Source organism: Anomalospiza imberbis, chromosome 4 (genome assembly GCF_031753505.1).
Source record: "Anomalospiza imberbis isolate Cuckoo-Finch-1a 21T00152 chromosome 4, ASM3175350v1, whole genome shotgun sequence".
Lineage (NCBI taxonomy): Eukaryota > Metazoa > Chordata > Aves > Passeriformes > Viduidae > Anomalospiza > Anomalospiza imberbis.
The window spans coordinates 37,458,741-37,476,374 of record NC_089684.1 but is presented as its reverse complement, the minus strand read 5'-3'; the positions used below and the strand labels follow the sequence as shown (position 1 = coordinate 37,476,374).

General features: G+C 39.5%; 1 protein-coding gene and 1 long non-coding RNA gene across 2 annotated transcripts in view; both read right to left on the bottom strand.

The window, feature by feature from the left end:
* Nucleotides 1-17,634, bottom strand: part of MFSD8 (major facilitator superfamily domain containing 8) — a 336,831-nt gene that overhangs the window by 75,074 nt on the left and 244,123 nt on the right. The gene's annotated exons all lie outside the window — the stretch shown is intronic.
* On the bottom strand, nt 965-2,947 carry LOC137472603 (uncharacterized). The gene is made up of 3 exons (XR_010998296.1): nt 2,860-2,947; nt 1,908-2,193; nt 965-1,094 (listed from the first exon to the last, which is right to left on the bottom strand). It is a non-coding gene; the product is annotated as an uncharacterized lncRNA (long non-coding RNA).

The window sequence follows — 17,634 nt, the reverse complement described above, 5'->3', positions numbered from 1 at the left end:
CGGACTATCTCATCGGGTAATACAGAAGAGCCACTCTATGGATGTGTAACAGGGCTCAGGCAATGTAAGCCTGGCTCAGCGACTCTCCCTGCGGCTGGAATGTGGCGCAGGGAGTACTTCGGACTTGAGAAACGCTGTTACTCCACGTAACGCTGGGGTGCTGAGGCATCCCTGCCTAATACCAGCTTTGAGAGTAATTCACAATCATGTAACTCGCTTGGAAAACTCAAATGTTTTCACAAAGCTGGGAAAGACAGCATGAGGGACTAAACCCAGTGGGAAATAACATTGAGGATACTTGGCATTTTCATGAAGCCCCGAGTTATCAACACTCTGTGTAATGGTTAGGTGTTTAATCTTCTGCACTCTGAGCCAGTTCGGTAATGACTACCTCTGTGAGGAAACAGGATAAAGTTCTTGCTAGTTAAAGACCTGCAATTAAAATACTTATCACTATTCTCCTTAACCTGGCTAGCTCTATATATTACATGTCTAAGTAAACACTATTAAGAAAGTCCTTTTATCTGAACATGTCACAGCTTGATTGTGGTTAACAACAGTTTTTGTTACAGAATTATAACATGTTTAAATTGTCTGGGCACAGCTATGGTGAAGATCAGAAAAAGACAGTTGCAGTCTTATCACTGAATTTCTTTCCCTCATATGTTTAATACAGATTTTTCCACATCATCTTAAAGTGTTCTCTTTACTTTGTATTTCAGAGATAGGTTCAGAAAACAAAAACAAGTGGTAAGAGAGGTGAAGTACTTTTACCCATCTTCCTAGAAAGATCTTGCCTCTAAAGTCATCCAGAGTGGCTCAATCATTCTACATGTTTCTTTGAAAACCTGTGGTTTCCCACTGCATGAATGTGGTGGTGTGGTAAATCCTGGCAGGAATACTTTAAAAAATTGGCATGGCAACTCCAACCGTTCCTTTTAATCTTCCTTTCTCCTGTTCTGGATGCCTTCTTAAGAGATTATATTGCTACCTGGGCTTGGCTGGGACACCTTGGCTTAGTTCTGTGAGACGTGGTGGCTATTTTTGATCCCCAGATAAGAGCTGAAAACCATAAGGAGTTTCAGGAAGCCGCCCTAAGGACATGAAATAATTCAAAAGACCACATTTAGAATAGTTGTACTTGAAAGAAATTAAATGCTAGAAAATAGACAAACACTAAATAAATCTGGATTAGACCATTTTCAAACCTCTCAAATGTTGTTACAGTGCTGTTAGCTTGACCTGCCAAAGAAATGGCAGAAAACACAGTTTCTCCACTATGACTTTTCCCAGCATTTGTTCCTTGCCTGACTGGTTTGCCGAGACAAGAAGTCTCTCCCTGTACAGTGTAAGAGTTACACAACTGATAAATGGTCTCCAAAAATCTCTCAGCATTGCTGTGCTGCTTCTACTATTCTTGACCTGTGCTTCTCAGTGGTTATTTAGGTGTGAACAAATTTTATTTTGATCTAATTGTCAGACAGCTGTCATAGATCCTGATCCATGATTGGGAAGCCCAGGTATAGCTAATGTATATAATTGTAGGTGTTAGGGGTGTAATTGCAGCAATATGACTAAAGGAGTGTAAGTTGGTCACTGTGGGTTATCTGTGGGGAAAAGACCCTCAATATTTCAAAATCTGAAATCCACGCACAGCTAGTTCATTCACATGGATTTGATCTGAAGAGCAAACAAAATAGTAAAAATATTTACATATGACAGTTTCCCATAAAGTGCTTAGTAAGCCCTGAAAAAAAATATATGAAAGAAGTTTCTAATTATAAATGTTATAGCTTTGGTTGTTCTTGAGTAATTGCTTGATTTTATAGTATTTTTTTTTTCCTGAGAAAATTCAAAGTACACCTAGAAAGTGAATAAATCATCACTGTATTCACACGTGGTCTCACCTTGCTCTGCTTCCTCATCTTCTGGTTAGCTTACCCATTAGGAGGTGAATGCCTTGACTCAGAGTGATGCTGTTCACTTTTGCTTTTCAAACACTGCTTATTACAGCCTCTGGAAAGAAGACAAGTCAGGGAAGAGCACAAGGAGAGCCCATCTTTAAGGACAGAAATTGAACTCTGATGCCAGCCACTCTCATGGCTGAGGCCTATTTTCCATTACTTTTGAAGCTGAAGAGACATCTCTTACCGTGCAAGGACAGGTTACTCTCAGGATGGATTAGGAGGTGGACTCTGTGTGAAGGAATGTAGGGATTTCTGAGTAAATTTGGAGTCACAGGACAATCAATCAGCTCCATTGATCTGGGGTATTTTTAAACCTGGCTTAATGTATGGGATGCACTGACAATTTTGTTTTAAGCTGATACAGCTTGGAAACACCGATGAGGTCAATGCAATGCTTGATGTCTTATTTTAAAATACTACCTGGATTCCTTTGCACATATTTATTTCATATTTATTTCAAGTTCTACATGTAGACCTATGAAAAATCATTTATTTTCATGTCTTATAATGAAGGACTGCTGAATTGTTCAGGAATTTCATTAAAAAATTTGAAAATGCAGTATGAACAAAATTCATATTGGCCCACTATGCAGTTTGGGCTAGGAGAGTGTTAATGTTCTTCAGATTTATTGGTCTGGGGCTCAGTTTTTCACTGGTTAAAAATCAACTGTTATTTCTTAGTCTTTGCAAATTGTGCTTTTCATTTTAACTCTCTCTTGGGGTTATCCTTGTAAAATGCTGTTGTGTTTACATGTGCATACTGTTTCATAGGGTCAAAGTGAAGGAACCCGTGTCTCAAGCCAACATCCATTTTTTTAGCCCTATCTGTTACAGTGTTGGTTTTTCCTGGAGAGATTGGCTTCTGTAAAGGGCAAAAGCCGTTTGATCTTACACAGAAGTTTATGGCCTCTCTTCCATCTCAAAGTCCTCCTCATTATCGAGGCAGGAGAATGGTAAATACACAGCCAAGTCTAAATGTGTCATAGTAGTGACCTATATATTTTAAATAGGCACCATTCATACAGTTAGGTGCCTTTGCTTTTGTGTGGTGTCATAATCTAGAACTGCATCATTCACACATAATGGCAAATAGATTGAGATAGAGTTGTCATGATAATTAGACCTCTTAATTGGACAAAGCATGTCCGGGTTCAAAGTCACCAAAAGTCAGTCTGTCTTTGTCTTTTTTTATTTTTCTTCTTCTCCTTTTGGGAGGGGTGTGTGTGAAAACTGCACACGTGCACTCCTGTTCTTTGGCAAGCAGTCCTGGCAAGGAGTAAATTGCTGAAGTCCTCTGTGGCAAAGTCGGTGTTTGATTCAGGGTTTGCCCTTTGTATTTTTCTGTTTTTGTTGAAGAAAGGTGAGGGAGTTGAGGAATAGAGTCAGGTATTGTGTATCAGGTAGGATCATTCACATCAGCAACTCATCAGTAGCCTTTGCCACTTTCAAATAAATACCACATGCGAAATTACTGCAGAGAATTTTGATTGGTTTGATTAATAAGGTGAATTTTTCTGGGTAATTTCTGTTATTAAGACTCACATTCACTGGTACATGGTCCTGTCACCAGAGTCTACAAAACCTTTTCACTGGCCGAGGACATTCCTGTACTGGAACACAACACCTTTTCATTTCTTAGCACAGCCTTTGTGTTACAATTTGTAAACTGGGGCCTTTATCAGGGAGAAGCCTGACAACATTTTCCTTTGAAATCTCAGATCAACAAATCCTCTTTCTCCAGTTTTGCAGGTACTCAGAAAATGGAAGGGCCAGTTAAGAGGCTGAGCAAAGCCACTGCTACAGGTTGCAAGGAACTGTATCTCATTCCCAGTGACATTGCTGTGGAGATGCCCAAGAGGAACACCAAATTCCAGACTTGCAGCAGGTACTACAGGAACAAAGGATAAGAAACTCTGACAATGGCATGAGGAAAAATGAGGGAAGAAGGCACTTTCCAGAAAGGCAACAAAGAGTTTCCAGCATCTAAATTTTATGTGCAGATACAAATTCTATAAAGACTAATTACCAGGTCCCCGAGCAATAACCTGTGTAGCACATAAAAGTTATGACAGTGCATTTATAGAGTTTATTTTCACAGATTTCACTTTAGCTTTGGTCTGCCAAACTCCACTAGGTAGTTAAAACCAGGGTTTTGTCAGCTGACAGGAGGTTTGATGGCCTTGCTCTTAAACATTTCATTTTAAATGTTTTTAATATTAATGAAGTTGTTTGTTTAGACATTTTTGTTTATTTAATCATAAAGAAATCATGCCATCACGCCATTTTCAGAATTTTTGAAGATGACTAAAGCAACTAACCTGTAAGATTGTCTATAGCATCCTGTGCTCACAGGAAGGCACATGCCAAGATTTGTGTTTAATTTGACATGTCATCTAAAAAAGCAATCAATCCTATGGAAACCTTACAATGATTCTGGCACGATAAAGCTGAAATTTATGGCCAGCTAACCTAAAGCCTGTTAAAGAATAAGCACCACAGGCTTCTAAAAGCCTCATAACATACAGGCGTGGTGGTTCCAAACCATTTTTCTAGCATCAAACCACCCTATCTATCAGCCATAAACTGCTCCCTAAAATGGCCTCATCTGAATACACATAGTCATTCTAATTTTAGTCTTCCTGATTTCTTTTCAAAAGCATGGATGCTTCCCAAAAGTGTGAGTCAGCTCAAACCAACTCCTAGCAAAAAGTTGATGAGATCCAAACCTTGTCAGAGTCCTCACTTTCAGTTTCTCAAGTGAAGGTGCAAAGTGAAGTAGTATACAAACGAGTGTAAACTGTCGATAGCATAAAAGGATGTGTTGTCCCACCTGCCAAACCCGTGTTCTGTTTCAGCAGTGGCTGAGAACAATAGCTGATTTTTCTCTGCAGGTCTCATTGTCTGGGACTTGCATCTAAAATAATGTCAGGAGAAGGTAGATGGGGTTGACCCAATATGTTAACAACTGCTAATTCACTGCCAGCAATGCCGCTGGTTCTGAACAAGGCTCCGGTTTGTCCTTTCAGTGCTTGACACTGCAAAATAGTGGTGTTGACATAGATGTCACCAAATTCCTCAAGACATTCAGAACTGGGCTTATATTTCTTTTGGTGTTAAGACTTCTGGAAGGAAAAATGAAGCCCAGCTTTTTTTATGGGGGAGTACTTCCTATGGTAATTAATGTAGACAAGCCTTATTTGAGAAGAGACAACCATATCCTTTTGGGACCAATCTAGATCCTGTGATGAGAGGAGTGTAATTATGTGCATATAATAAATACATTAAGTATTTAAAGATTTGAAGGAGAACTGGAAAGAAGAAGAAGAACATAATTTTTGTGTTTTGTTATGTTTTCTTGACTGTACTCTTAAGTCTGAGAATATCCGAGGCTAGATTCAGAGTTTCTAATTCACAAGTGAGGTACACTAGATACCTTGCAAATCATTATTAAAACCTTTTTGCAAGTAAGTAAATAATACTAAGAAATTAAAATAGGAGCCCTTGTCCTGTGTTCTGCACTCACCTAGCAGGCCTGTGTGTGACTGATGAAAATACAAGACACTGGAAAAGCAGGCTTAGTGTGTATATATCCATCTGTTATCTCTGTACCCCTATGTCTTCCTTTTGATTTTGAGTAATGACCAGGACTAGGCTGAAACTGAGTGAGAAATCCATGTTCCATAGAGGTAATGCAATATTATAATTTAACAATCAGATTGTTAGAATTGGAAGCTGGACAGGCATTAGACAGAAACAGCCTGGAGAGAGTCAGAGAGTTGTCTTTAACACAGGTAAGGATTTGGGAACTTTGCTGTTAAAATCTATGTTTGATGCAGGCTTGAAGAAGTAATCTCAAATCCTAAACTTTTCCTCCAATGATAACAGTAACCATGTACTTGTAGTAATTTGTGCTGAAAAGGGATTCAAGTATGCAGAGGTACATAGGAGAGCTTGGACACCGCATAAAGCCTGTGCAGGACGTTGAGCTGTAGGAAGTCAGAGTAACCTGTTTCCTCTATTCCAGTGCTGTTCATGGCTGCAAAATTGTGAAAAGTAGCCCAAAAGAGCACATGAGTTGGTCTTCAGTGGAGCAGATACACTGCCAGTCCAACGTCTTTATTGCAGAGGAAGGTTATAGCCTGCTTTGCTGTGTGTGAGTTAATTTCTGTACAGACCATAAAGGTACAAAATCATGTACACCAGTGTTACGAAAGGGACATTAGTACTCTCTGGAGATCATGTTTTTCCCTACTTGAAGAACCGTTATGCTATAGTAGACTCATTCCACAAAGTATTTGTCAGGGAGATTTCAAATATCTGTATTCTTTATTTGTGACCATTGTAAAGTAATAAAAACTCAATTAATATGTAGAAGAAAACAAAGCAATGTAAGGCTGTGATTCTGCAGTAAGTCATATAAAATTTGTGAATGTGGGATTTCCTGGCAGTTGAAATTTGATCTGTATTGGTGTGAGCACACGACTGCATTTTTACCAAATGAGCCAGAGCATATGTTACATTGTTTATTCAGGGTTTATGCCAGCTTTCTGTCAGTTGAGCTGGATAAATTATGCCTGATCCAGCACAAAGTTAGAGTGGTCCAAACAGACAGTATCTCATCTGATAGGACCTCTCCTGGGACAAAATTATTTCTTCAAGCTATTTACAATTACAAAGAATGATAGCCTACCACCCTAATATCCTATAAACCCTACATAGACCTTAGAAAAATCTGTTTCAAGTCAAAGCGTCTATAGCTGATTAGCTGTAAATAGACTGACAATTTCTTTCCTCAGAGGGAAAGAAGGGGAAAGTCACAAATTCACATTGTATTTTACACCTTAGGCAAGTACAGAAATGTTCCAGAATATGATTTGTATAGAAATTTTGAGTGCACTCATGTGTAAATGTAAATAATGAGGTGGGAAAAAAATGAGTCACAATGATAGTTAGAAACATAATTCTTGAAATTATTTGGTTAGGTTTGGGCTAATGTTGTGAAAGAAAAAGGATTTGCTTATATGTGTCCCACCATGTTTCATCTTTTAAATGCATAGGTTCCATGTCCTGTTATGAATCCTTGGCATTTCATTCTGAAGCTGAATTGTCATGACAATAGTTGTGGGAAATAAAAATAGCAAACAAGAACATTATAGTTTGAACCCAATGATTTTTGAGATCGCCTAAGCTGGAGGGCTGAATCCATCAGTAAGCTAATGCAGGTTTTACCAATTTGGATATAAAATTGGCTGAGGTCCTGTAAGACTTTTGTTGGGATGTTGTTAATTTTCATTTAAATTTCATTAGAACTTATTTTTGTCACTGCATCACTGTCAGTCTTGTGACTGACACAGTGCAACATTCAATGACAGCACTGCTCAGCATTGTTCAGACCACCCTGGCTATCTTTTTCTGCCTGCACCCTGTACTGCAGCCTTTAATGGGCTGGAACAGCAGGTTTTTAGGTGCTTGGGGCAGCTGGCACTGCCACTGATTTTTTTTTTCCTTCAAACTACACAGTCTATGAAAACAAATGGATCTGGGAACTTAGAGCAGACACGGCAAAAAGGGTTTGATGGCAGTGAGGAATAAAGTGCAAGGATTATTATCCCTGCCAGACTTGAGGTAAGAGCATACCTGTACCTCCTTCCCAGTAGGAAAAGATATCCTGGAGTAGATTCACTCAGATGGATACAAGAACACTTGAAAAGTCCAGCATGCACTGGAGGCTTTATGTCAGATTTGTTCTGATATGACTACATCTATACAGTGGTGCTAGTATAACAGTGTTAATAAAAATGTCCTCTTAACTGAGAAAGTGATGCTAATAAAACTTTTACAGGTACAAGACCCCTAGAAATTGGAATCAGTAACCAATAAATGACTTATCCATCTAATGTAAACATTGCACATCCCAGTTAAACAAGATTTCCTATTGTGCAGGTCTGAGTTTGTAGAGCTGCTATTCTACTAAGCACTGGGGGAGAATGCAGAAGTTGCTTTTTAGAAGTTGAAGAGCCATTTTACCTCCCTGTGTACATTTTGGTGAACTTTCCAAAATCAGTCTTGGCACAACTGAAGCATCTTTAGCATTCTTCCATTACTACTATTTCTACCACTATTACCTCTTAAGAGCTTTTGTTTGTTCTCCAAATGGGACAAGATTGTACTGAGAGATTGGTATTTTTAACCCAGTTTCCTATGCAGGAATAACCTGGCAGCACACCACAATTCATCTCCTACAAAGCACTCCCATCTCTCACTCCAGACAGACACAGGCTTGGACTCCAGACCATTCCGATGTAATCTGCACCAGCAGTGCCATTTTAGCTACAATCACTTTACATTATATGCAAGTACTAAAGATATACAAGAATTTTAAACATCCTTTAGGGTTAAATTTTGCAGAAAGCTCAGCAACAGAAAACACTTCCAGGCGGTAGTTGATGAAATGTACCAAGTTAAGCGCTGATGATACATAGCAGTTTGCTGCATATGAGGATACTTAACCCAAAAAGTGATTTCTATATTTGACTTCTACCTGCAAGAGAAACACCTGCTGTGCTGTTTGTGATTCCAGTGCACTTGGGATGAAATGGATCCAGCTGCTGAGCAGCAGGCCTTATAGGGGCACTCTCTTAGACAGGCTGCTGTGGTTGCTCTGAGTCTCAGGACTGACCACAAATCCTCAAGGAACTGCTGAAGATTGTTGAGTATGGCTGGCCCAGATACTCCAAGAGATCCAATCTCCTTGAATGATAGGGCCTGTTAATTTGGGGTAAACCAGGTGGGAATCAGAATAGTGAAAAAAACCTCTCCATGCATGTGATTTCTCCTGGTGCATTTTCTTGTAAAATAATGGCAAATTTGTGTAACATCACACTCTAGGAGTCACAGTTTTCCTCTGCCTCTTTGGTGCCCATCCCATAAATGCTGAACTCCTAAGTGTTCTTGCTCTTTGCATATAAAAGGCAAAAGTACAGGGAGGACTAGAATTCAAACTTTTTGAGGCCACTTGGGAATTGAGCTTGGTCACAGGCCCTGGTGCAACATTGCATTAGAGCAAAAGATGTGAAGATATCCAAAAGCAAAACTCACACATGCTGGGCCTTTACCAGAATTCAAAATATACAGTATATTTTAAAAATACAGTGACAGTTTACTCTTCCATTTTGGACATGGACAATATGGGAGAGAGTAGTGGGATGTGATTGAGGAGTATACCAAGGGATTTTTGGTATGCTCTTAACATATCATGTGTACAGGTTTTGTATAGGTCTAATTAGCCTTTTTTAGATAGAAAAACCACATAGCTCTCACATTGCACTAGTGAGGCAAAATGCACAGAAACATTTTACACAATTTATAATTGTACACAATTATTATAATTGCTATTCTGTTAACTCCCAGTGTGCTTAGATCTCTTTACACAGTAGTGATAATGACACACCTAACTTAGGCTTTGCCCACAGATGATAGAAAAGGAATTCCCCCAAACAAAAAGTGCTTGGAAAGGCTCTAATGCAGAGCAAAACCATGTTCTGATTTCCTGGGTAGGTCTCTTGAAGTCTTCCAGCCTTACAGAAAATAATAATATTGTTCTTATAAAGAAGTATTTATTTTACTTCTTTTTTTGTAGGCACACAGTTTATGTTAATTGGGAGTGGGTCTGCAGCAGAGCCTCATCTCCAGTGGGCGCAGCTGTGAGAAGCAGGTGAGCAGCATTGACAGCAATGAGCCATGGAGTGCCCAGGTGCACTGACCAACCTCCAAAGGGAACAGAGGGCACACAGGTGCAGTGCATCAACATCAGGGCATAAAAGGCTGGGCTGAAGGACAAGAAGGGCAGATGCTTGCAGCCTTCTGGAGTGACTGGATGTTGCTCTGGGTGGGCAGATGCCTGAAGACCTCTGATGAGGTATGGGGTTACTCTGTATGGGCAAGTGCTTAAAGCTGTCTGAAACTGTAGGATGATACTCTGTGTACGGTGGCCATCTCAACTGCAACATTGTTTTGTTTTGGAAAGATAAGTTAAGGCCTTTTACATATCCTTATCCTTCTCAATGTTTCCTGAATTGCATTTAAGCTTCACTAGTGTCAAGGTTTCCTATAAGCTCTCTACTCTTCTAAGAGGTACTAAGAAAGAGTGAGAGCATTTCCTGGGCTACAAACAAGCTGCTGTTTCCCTTACTGCTCTGATGCAACTACTAGTAGTGTCAGAGCTATGGGTGTTTCCTTAATTTTGAAAGCATTTGAAATGAGAGGTGGGAAAAGACATATGATCTCCAGGAGTGGGAAAGATGATAAAAACCTTTGCTACTATCAAAACTGAAATTAAACAGAACTCTTCACCTTTCTGGTGCTGCTTCTAAATACTGAGCTTCTTTAAACCACCTGTGTTATCAAGTGCTTACCTATCATAGTTTAGTGGGGAAATAAGTTAAAATACAAGTTGGTGGGTTTTTTTTTTTTGGTGGCCTTAAGAGCTTGAGGAAATGGATAAGTGATAAAAACAATAGACTGAGGCTTTGCTTTTTTTGAACAATTGTTGGAGTTGTCCCTGAACTATTACTTTGTGGAAATACTTAGAGCCTCATCAGTCATGCACATAGCACTCCTTGGTGACAGACTTGCAGAAAAACTTAATTTGAAGGGATTGTGGAGGTCTCTTGGTCAGTCTCAGACCAAAGCAGGGCCATTTGATATCAGATTAATTGGGGCTTTATCCTGCAGAGTTCGGAAGGCTGGAGAGTCAAGAGACACCTTTGGACACCCTGCTCCACTGTTGGACTATCTCTTTTTTGGTGGTTGTTGTTGTTTGTGTTTTTTTTCCCCACAGTAACTGTTCTGTCTGTCCTACTATCAAATCTATGACCAAGACTGTTTTAGGAATAATTTTATCCCTTCAGAATCTGCTGCACTTGTCTGTTCTTCAGGTCTTAGCATCTGATGTTCATGGAGCACAATTGGCAGGAAATCTTGAGTCAGGATACCACAGAGTTTTCTTGGGAATCCTTCTGGATTTTAAAACCAGAGAGGATTTTGTGCAGTGCTTTGGACGAGGTTTTAGTATAACTCTCACTGAACAGCTGAGCTGAGGATCATCTCTTGCTAAGGGTAGTCCGGAGGGTTAAGGTTTGCACTTTGGTGGACCCCAATTTTGATTTGTCTTACTTTTGTTATCCTTTAGGCCAATGATTTGCAGTCAGATGCTAAGAGCACTGCCGTTTCTCCAATCCCTGCTCTGCTCCCAGAAAAGCAGGCAAATTCCCTCACAAACACTGGTAAAGGATCACTGCTGCCTCAACTTATTGCAGTACTTAAAGCTGTGGACTATAGCCCTGTAACTGGCCAGTGCACATGCAGGTAAGCAATGCCAAGATGGACAGCAGTGAATGTATTGTTCCATGCACACTTTTGCCAGCAGCAGCCTGTTTCCAGCCATTGCCAGGACCCATCTCAACTGCCAGCTGCTTGTTTCTGAAACCCTTTCAGCTGTGCCAACACAGCTGTATGTGTTTGTTTGGAGACTGAATTATGAGGCTGATTCAGGTTGAACTGACTAACAATGCTTTTTTAAATGTATTTTTCTCTAATACCTGTTAAATTCCCCGGGCCTGATCCACAGGGCAGCCTTACAGATAGTTGTGTTGATAAGTTACATAGCCCTTGAGAGAGCAGGACAGGCAGCAAGGAAGAAAAAATTTATTGGAAGTACCTTAAGTCAATCCTGCTGACAAAGGCAATGTCTCTCCAAACTTACAGCCTTGTGATGCTGCTGCTGACAGCTGAGCTATTGCTGTTGTGTCCATCTTGCAGTCAGCCTCTGCAATGCTGCCACATCCATATACTCATAACAATTTGCTCATCAACAGTGGCAAGCTAAAGGTTAAATTTAAAGAATGTAGTGGAAAGGGATGCCTCATAAATTTGTGAAGTTTTTTGACAGGAATTCCTGGCTCTTTAGCACAGCACTGCTGAATTTGCAGACCAATGCTCTTTGCAGTTGTGGAATAGAATCTGCATTAGCAGTGTATTTAAAACTGAGGTCCTCATTTAAATTTTTATGTTAATTTTAGTCTTCCACTGATGTCACACAAGTGTACAGCAGGAATATTTTTACTGAAATCAGACATTGCTATGTCCCATGTGAAGTAATTTCTACCTGTGTAAAATGCATATGAAATGTTACTAAATCAAGTCAGCATTTTTTATTGTCTTGACACCCATATTGCAGTGATGTAAATTGTTGCAATATGAGGCATCAGTGAATAAAACTGCATTAGAATAAAAGTCTCATGTCAGAATTTGATCCCATATAAGTGTTTAGTACTGTTGTTTTAATGGAACATTGCAAAATTGAAAAATCATTAGTAGTCCTGCCAATGCTTTAGCATTTAAAAGGTTCTATTTTCTATTTCCCTGTAGTCCCTTTATGCCACTCCATTAGTTTAAAAAGGCTATAAAGAGAGCACATTTAGCCACTTGGGAATATTTTCATTTCTGTGTTACTCTTGCCTTTGGCATAGTAGATATGTTAGGTTGTGGCTGAGGAGAAAGGGTCACGGCTGGCCCGCCCCCTTGTTCCAGCTATTCTTGGCTGCTGGAACAGCTCCTGGGGGCCCCGGGCTGCCAATTGTACTAAAATTCCTGGTAGCCTTAAGACTATTCAAGGAGCAATTAGCTACCAAATGTGGGTAATTGTGACAGAGTCTAGCTAATACTGCTTTTGTCTAACGGAGTAATTAAAGGCTGCACATGTGAGAAGAGGGAAAAACGCTCTTAAGGAAAGGAATTATTAAGAAAGAAAACTTGATCTAGTATTAAAAAAAAATCTGTTTCTTCTTGCAGGATCCTAGAAGTTTTTGATATAATTGATCTTAGAAAGTGAAGAACAAGTAGAGTTCTTAAATTAAATGCTTCCTTTTGGCACCCTTTCATACACTTCTTTGATGTCCTTAAAAAATACGTATTTTTTGTAAAAGCATTGTTCAGTGCAAGAACACTTAAAAATTATTCTTGCCTATGAAAAATCAGAAGTTCTAATTGTGCTATCAGACATAGTTTGAATTTAAAGAAGCCCAGCTGGAGATATGTTATTGTGGGTACCTATGGTCTGTTTTTCCCTCTGTACAAAATGGGAAGGGGAATAATCACCTGCTGGCCTGGCAAGAGTACAGCCCTCCATGCATCAGTAGAGCTATGTTTGCTGTAATTTGTACCTGTGCTCCTCCCCTCTGCTGCTCCTGCAATCAGCTCTGAGTAGTTCCATTCCAGCCCATTTATGTAGGGTGTATCTTCAGTGGCACTTCAATTAATGCAATCATAAAATCTCACATCTCAGCTAAATTTTCTATGCCTTTAGCTGTACTGCAGGCAATAGCAGGTTTCTGAACTGCAGGAGTCCTATATATAGCTGATTATATTTACCCTTTCTCTAATCTGAAGTAGATCACAGTTAAAAGTGAACAAGCAGAATGAGATCCTTGCAAGAGCAGCAGACTGAAAATCAAACAGTTCCCTTTCTTTCCTCCTGACCAGCTAAAACAGATTATTTTAGAAAACACTTCCTTGTGTTGTGAGATGCTGCAGTTTTATGGGCCTTCTGACATCTTTCTACAGACATCACACACAGAGCTTTCATCCTGAGCCCTCTCAGCCAGCACTAATGCCTTCTCAGCCAGCACTTCCCGGCCACCCTGAACATTCTATTTCTTTCTCTTTGACCTGTAATGCATTTCTCAGATACAACAAACAATTTGCAGTGTCCTGCCTTGTGAACTGACCCACATATGCATACATTCTGCGAAGTTCAATCCAGACTGAATTCCAGACATTTTACAGGTAGGCATACAAGTGTTATTTCATTTCATAGCCAGCTTCAAAGACCAGCTGATACAGTCTTCCTTTTCAAATACTTTCCTACCCCATGTCCTGCAAGTGGATTAGAAATACTACATTGCGTGTTGCAACTGCTCTTCATGATCCAGAAAAAAGAAAACAAACCTCTCTGACTTACTGCTGACCTCCAACTAGAATGGGCAGTTAATGATTGCCTTGCTGGGGATCAGCAGAGTTTGTGGCTAATGCTTGCTCTTTCCTTCTGTATCCTCTCTATTGATTTGCACTTGGGAGTTCATCTAAGTGAGATGTTCTGCCTTAGTGTGAGAGTTCCTGTGGGTATGGGAGGACATGGCAGCTCTTTGAGCTGAAAATTCAGGTGACTGAATGTCAACTCATGAGAAAGCTCTTTGGTAAAGAGCAGCAGCGATACTGGTTTAACAGGACAGTCCAGTCGAAGTCTTCAGGTGGCTTTTGAGGCTCAGGATGAAAGCTCTTTGTGTGATGTCTGTAGAAAGATGTCAGAAAGCCCATAAAACAGGGTTTCAAGAAGTCTCCTTGTTTACAGTCTTTTTAACAGCAATTCTCTTTCCCTTGGTATTAACAATTGTGGAAGCATCTTGAGAATGAAAGGCAATAATTGCAGCCCAAAGGAAGGGCAAAAAAGTAGAAATTGCTCTGTAGCTTAATCACTCTTTTGTACAATTCAGGGAAGAGGAATCCAAAAATAGGAACGGCAATTTCTGTACCTTTTCAAAACATCTGACAGCTGATTGTTGCAAAATGTGGGATATAGAAAATTTTCTTTAAAAGAGGGTGTTCTTATGTGTTTGATCTTGTTATACTGTCAAGCCTAAACAGCAAGAAAGGAGATTTAATTTTTGAAGCAGGTAGCACCTAGCAAGATCTAAGTGATGTCCAGGAGTTAGAAAGACAAATTACCTGTTGTAGAATTGCTTTGTTAAGGTTTAGGGCTGGATGTGCTTCAATGATCTCAGACTTAGGGAGAGGTTAACCAAACATGGGAAGAGGGATGTACCACTCATAGAGGACACAAAGAATGCAGAGTTTAGGGGCTTTGAGGATGTTTAGCAGAGCCCCCACGATAAGGAAGAAACTAATAAAGCCAAGTGAACAATTGTGCTGTAGTCAGCTCCAAGTGGGTGAAAGTTAATTCTGGCTGGGGGAGATCTCTGGCCACCAATCCAAGAAACACACTGACCCAAAAGAAGAGAAATACTGAGCATGTAGACTAATTAACATTAGAAGTGAGAGAACTGTTAACCAATAGAAGATAGAATACTAACTAATAAGAGAACTATGTAACTTGCAGCCAATGAACACTAATCCCCTTGTTTGCTGAAATGTGTGAATAGTAAAAAAGTCTTGGTAGTTGCTGTGCTTCATTTGTGGAATGCCAGTGAGCACCCAGGCTTGTGCAACTCTGAAATAAATAATATCTCTATTGAATGTGTAATTGTTGGCTTGTTGCACATTGGTTAAAGAATCCAATTTGTGTGGACAACAATACAAGCTACATTTTAGAAATACCTGTCATTGTTCACATAACTTTGCACAGTTGGAAATTGGGGCTTCTGTGTGAGTGCTACCTTGCAGTATGAACTGCAGAGTTGATAAAGTAAATGAATGTGAAGTAAATTAAATTAATAATATAATACTTGATAGAACAAATTAAATAAAATAATAAACATGCAGGTTGCACCTGGATGTATGAAAAAACTCCAGATTTTTAAAGTTTTAGAGGACAAATCTGTGGTTTGAGTTGGGGTTTTTGTTTTGATTTTAATTGACAGTAATTAGCAGCTCACAAGTGAGAGCTCTTTTTTTTTTTTTTGCCCTTGTTCATTTGTAGAGCTGTGTTTCCCATACCTACAGTTGGTCATCATGACGTGAGGCTGAATTCCTTCTTTGTTTCTTTTTACATAAAAGGATTAGTGTTGTGCTTTCTGTCTTGCCCACTGAGCTTGGAATTCTGTTTTCCCTTCAAGTAGCATAACTTCAAGTACTACCAGAGCTTGACCATTCCCTTTCCTTCAGCCCTCATCCAAGAGCAAAATGCTAGCCTGATGATCAGAGCACACCTCAGAGGTTTGTGTTTAACTGCATTTGGACAAGGAAGAAATTAGGCCAAATTTCCTGCCTCTGACCAAGGCTTAATAACATTTTGCAAATTGGAGCGTTATCACCATAAGCAGATCCTTCCAAACAGGGATGGAGGACAGGACAGCTGCTTCCCATGACTGTGTAAACAGATTGCCTTGTGAGACCACAGGTACAGGCTCCAGGTATTTTGAGGGAGAAGTGTTTCTCTATTTTTGGATGAAATAGCATTACCACTCCAGTTTATCTAAGTAGTCTGGCTACAGAATGCTGCTATATTTAGAAGTCACTTAATGCAAGAACAGCATCTTGCAAAAAAAGGTCACAGTACACTTCTCTGTTCTCTTATTACTGAGTTTTATAATTTATGCTAAACCACTCTATTCCTCTAATTACCGTACACATGAATGTACATTTTCCCTATGTAATTGTGACTTCCATTTCTGTCAATATTTGTCTCAAATGTACCTATAAAGACCATTCCACTGATTTTTCTGTTGTCATTAGCTCTGAGCTCATCCAGAGGCTCTGAATGGCAGAAAAGGAAACGCATCCATGAAATTAGAATACATATTGGTACATACCAATGCATATTGGTGCATGAAATTAGTACCCTGCATTGTCCTTCCCACTCTTTTCAAGGAATCCATTCCCTTATTAGGGTTGAATTGGCTGGCTAATGAGGGTGGATTTATGGCATGCAGTCTGCACATCAGACTTGCATTTCTGAGGGGGAATATACTGTGTAACATACTTCTACACATGATTTTCATGAGTTTAGATAAAGAAACAGTTAATAAAAAGACATGCCTCATTTTAAAGCAGTGAGGCTCAAAGCCAGGCATGGATAGGAGGGCATAGGACAAGGAGTTGCTGAAGAACAGCAAAATAAGGGTAGTGCTACCCTCGATCAGGACCTGCTTCATTGTGCCTATGAGCTAAATTGATCAGCTCTGGATACACATTAGCTTGTGGGGAGACAAATCTGTTCTAACCAACTTCTGGCTTTGGAATTTGATTATGCATAAATAAAAGGAGCTGTACTCCAGGATAGAAGGCTTATCAAATTTTTAATATGTTTTTCAGGAGTTGCAAATGATTGTTTTTCCTTTCAAATTTCTTCTTTTTCCTTCACGTTTGCATGGGAATTTGCTTTCAATGAGAAAAACCTATGTGTGTGTGATATGAGAAATTAAAGTCTGAACTGTGTAGAAATGTGTTACAGAATGCATGGAACCATGTTCTGGTAGTCTTTATACCTTTAAAAAGCTAATCTGAAATGTTAGGAGATAAGAAACACCTATCAGCATGAGTGTATGTAAGCACTTTGGGTTTTCAAAAAATGGTTTGGCATGAGCTGTAAACATTTCAAATGTTGGGGTTGAGCACTGTAAATGCTATTATCTTGTTACTTCCTCAGAATAGCATGTACAAATGGCCAAAGAGAAATCAAAGCCAAATCTCTAAATTTTAAGAATATGCTACTAATTTTTTTGTGTCAAAGAAAGCACACAATGTTAATTGAGGGGAATTCATATTGAATATCATATGTCGTCCACACTTGCAGTGTTCCAAGCTGTGCTTAGCCTGTGCTGTGACTTAATATACACAGTGGCATTGCACAAAACAGGTGGGAATCCACAGGCCTCAACACAGAAAAACCAGGCAGCCTTGGCAACAGTTCTCCTGATATTTGTCATTTGGC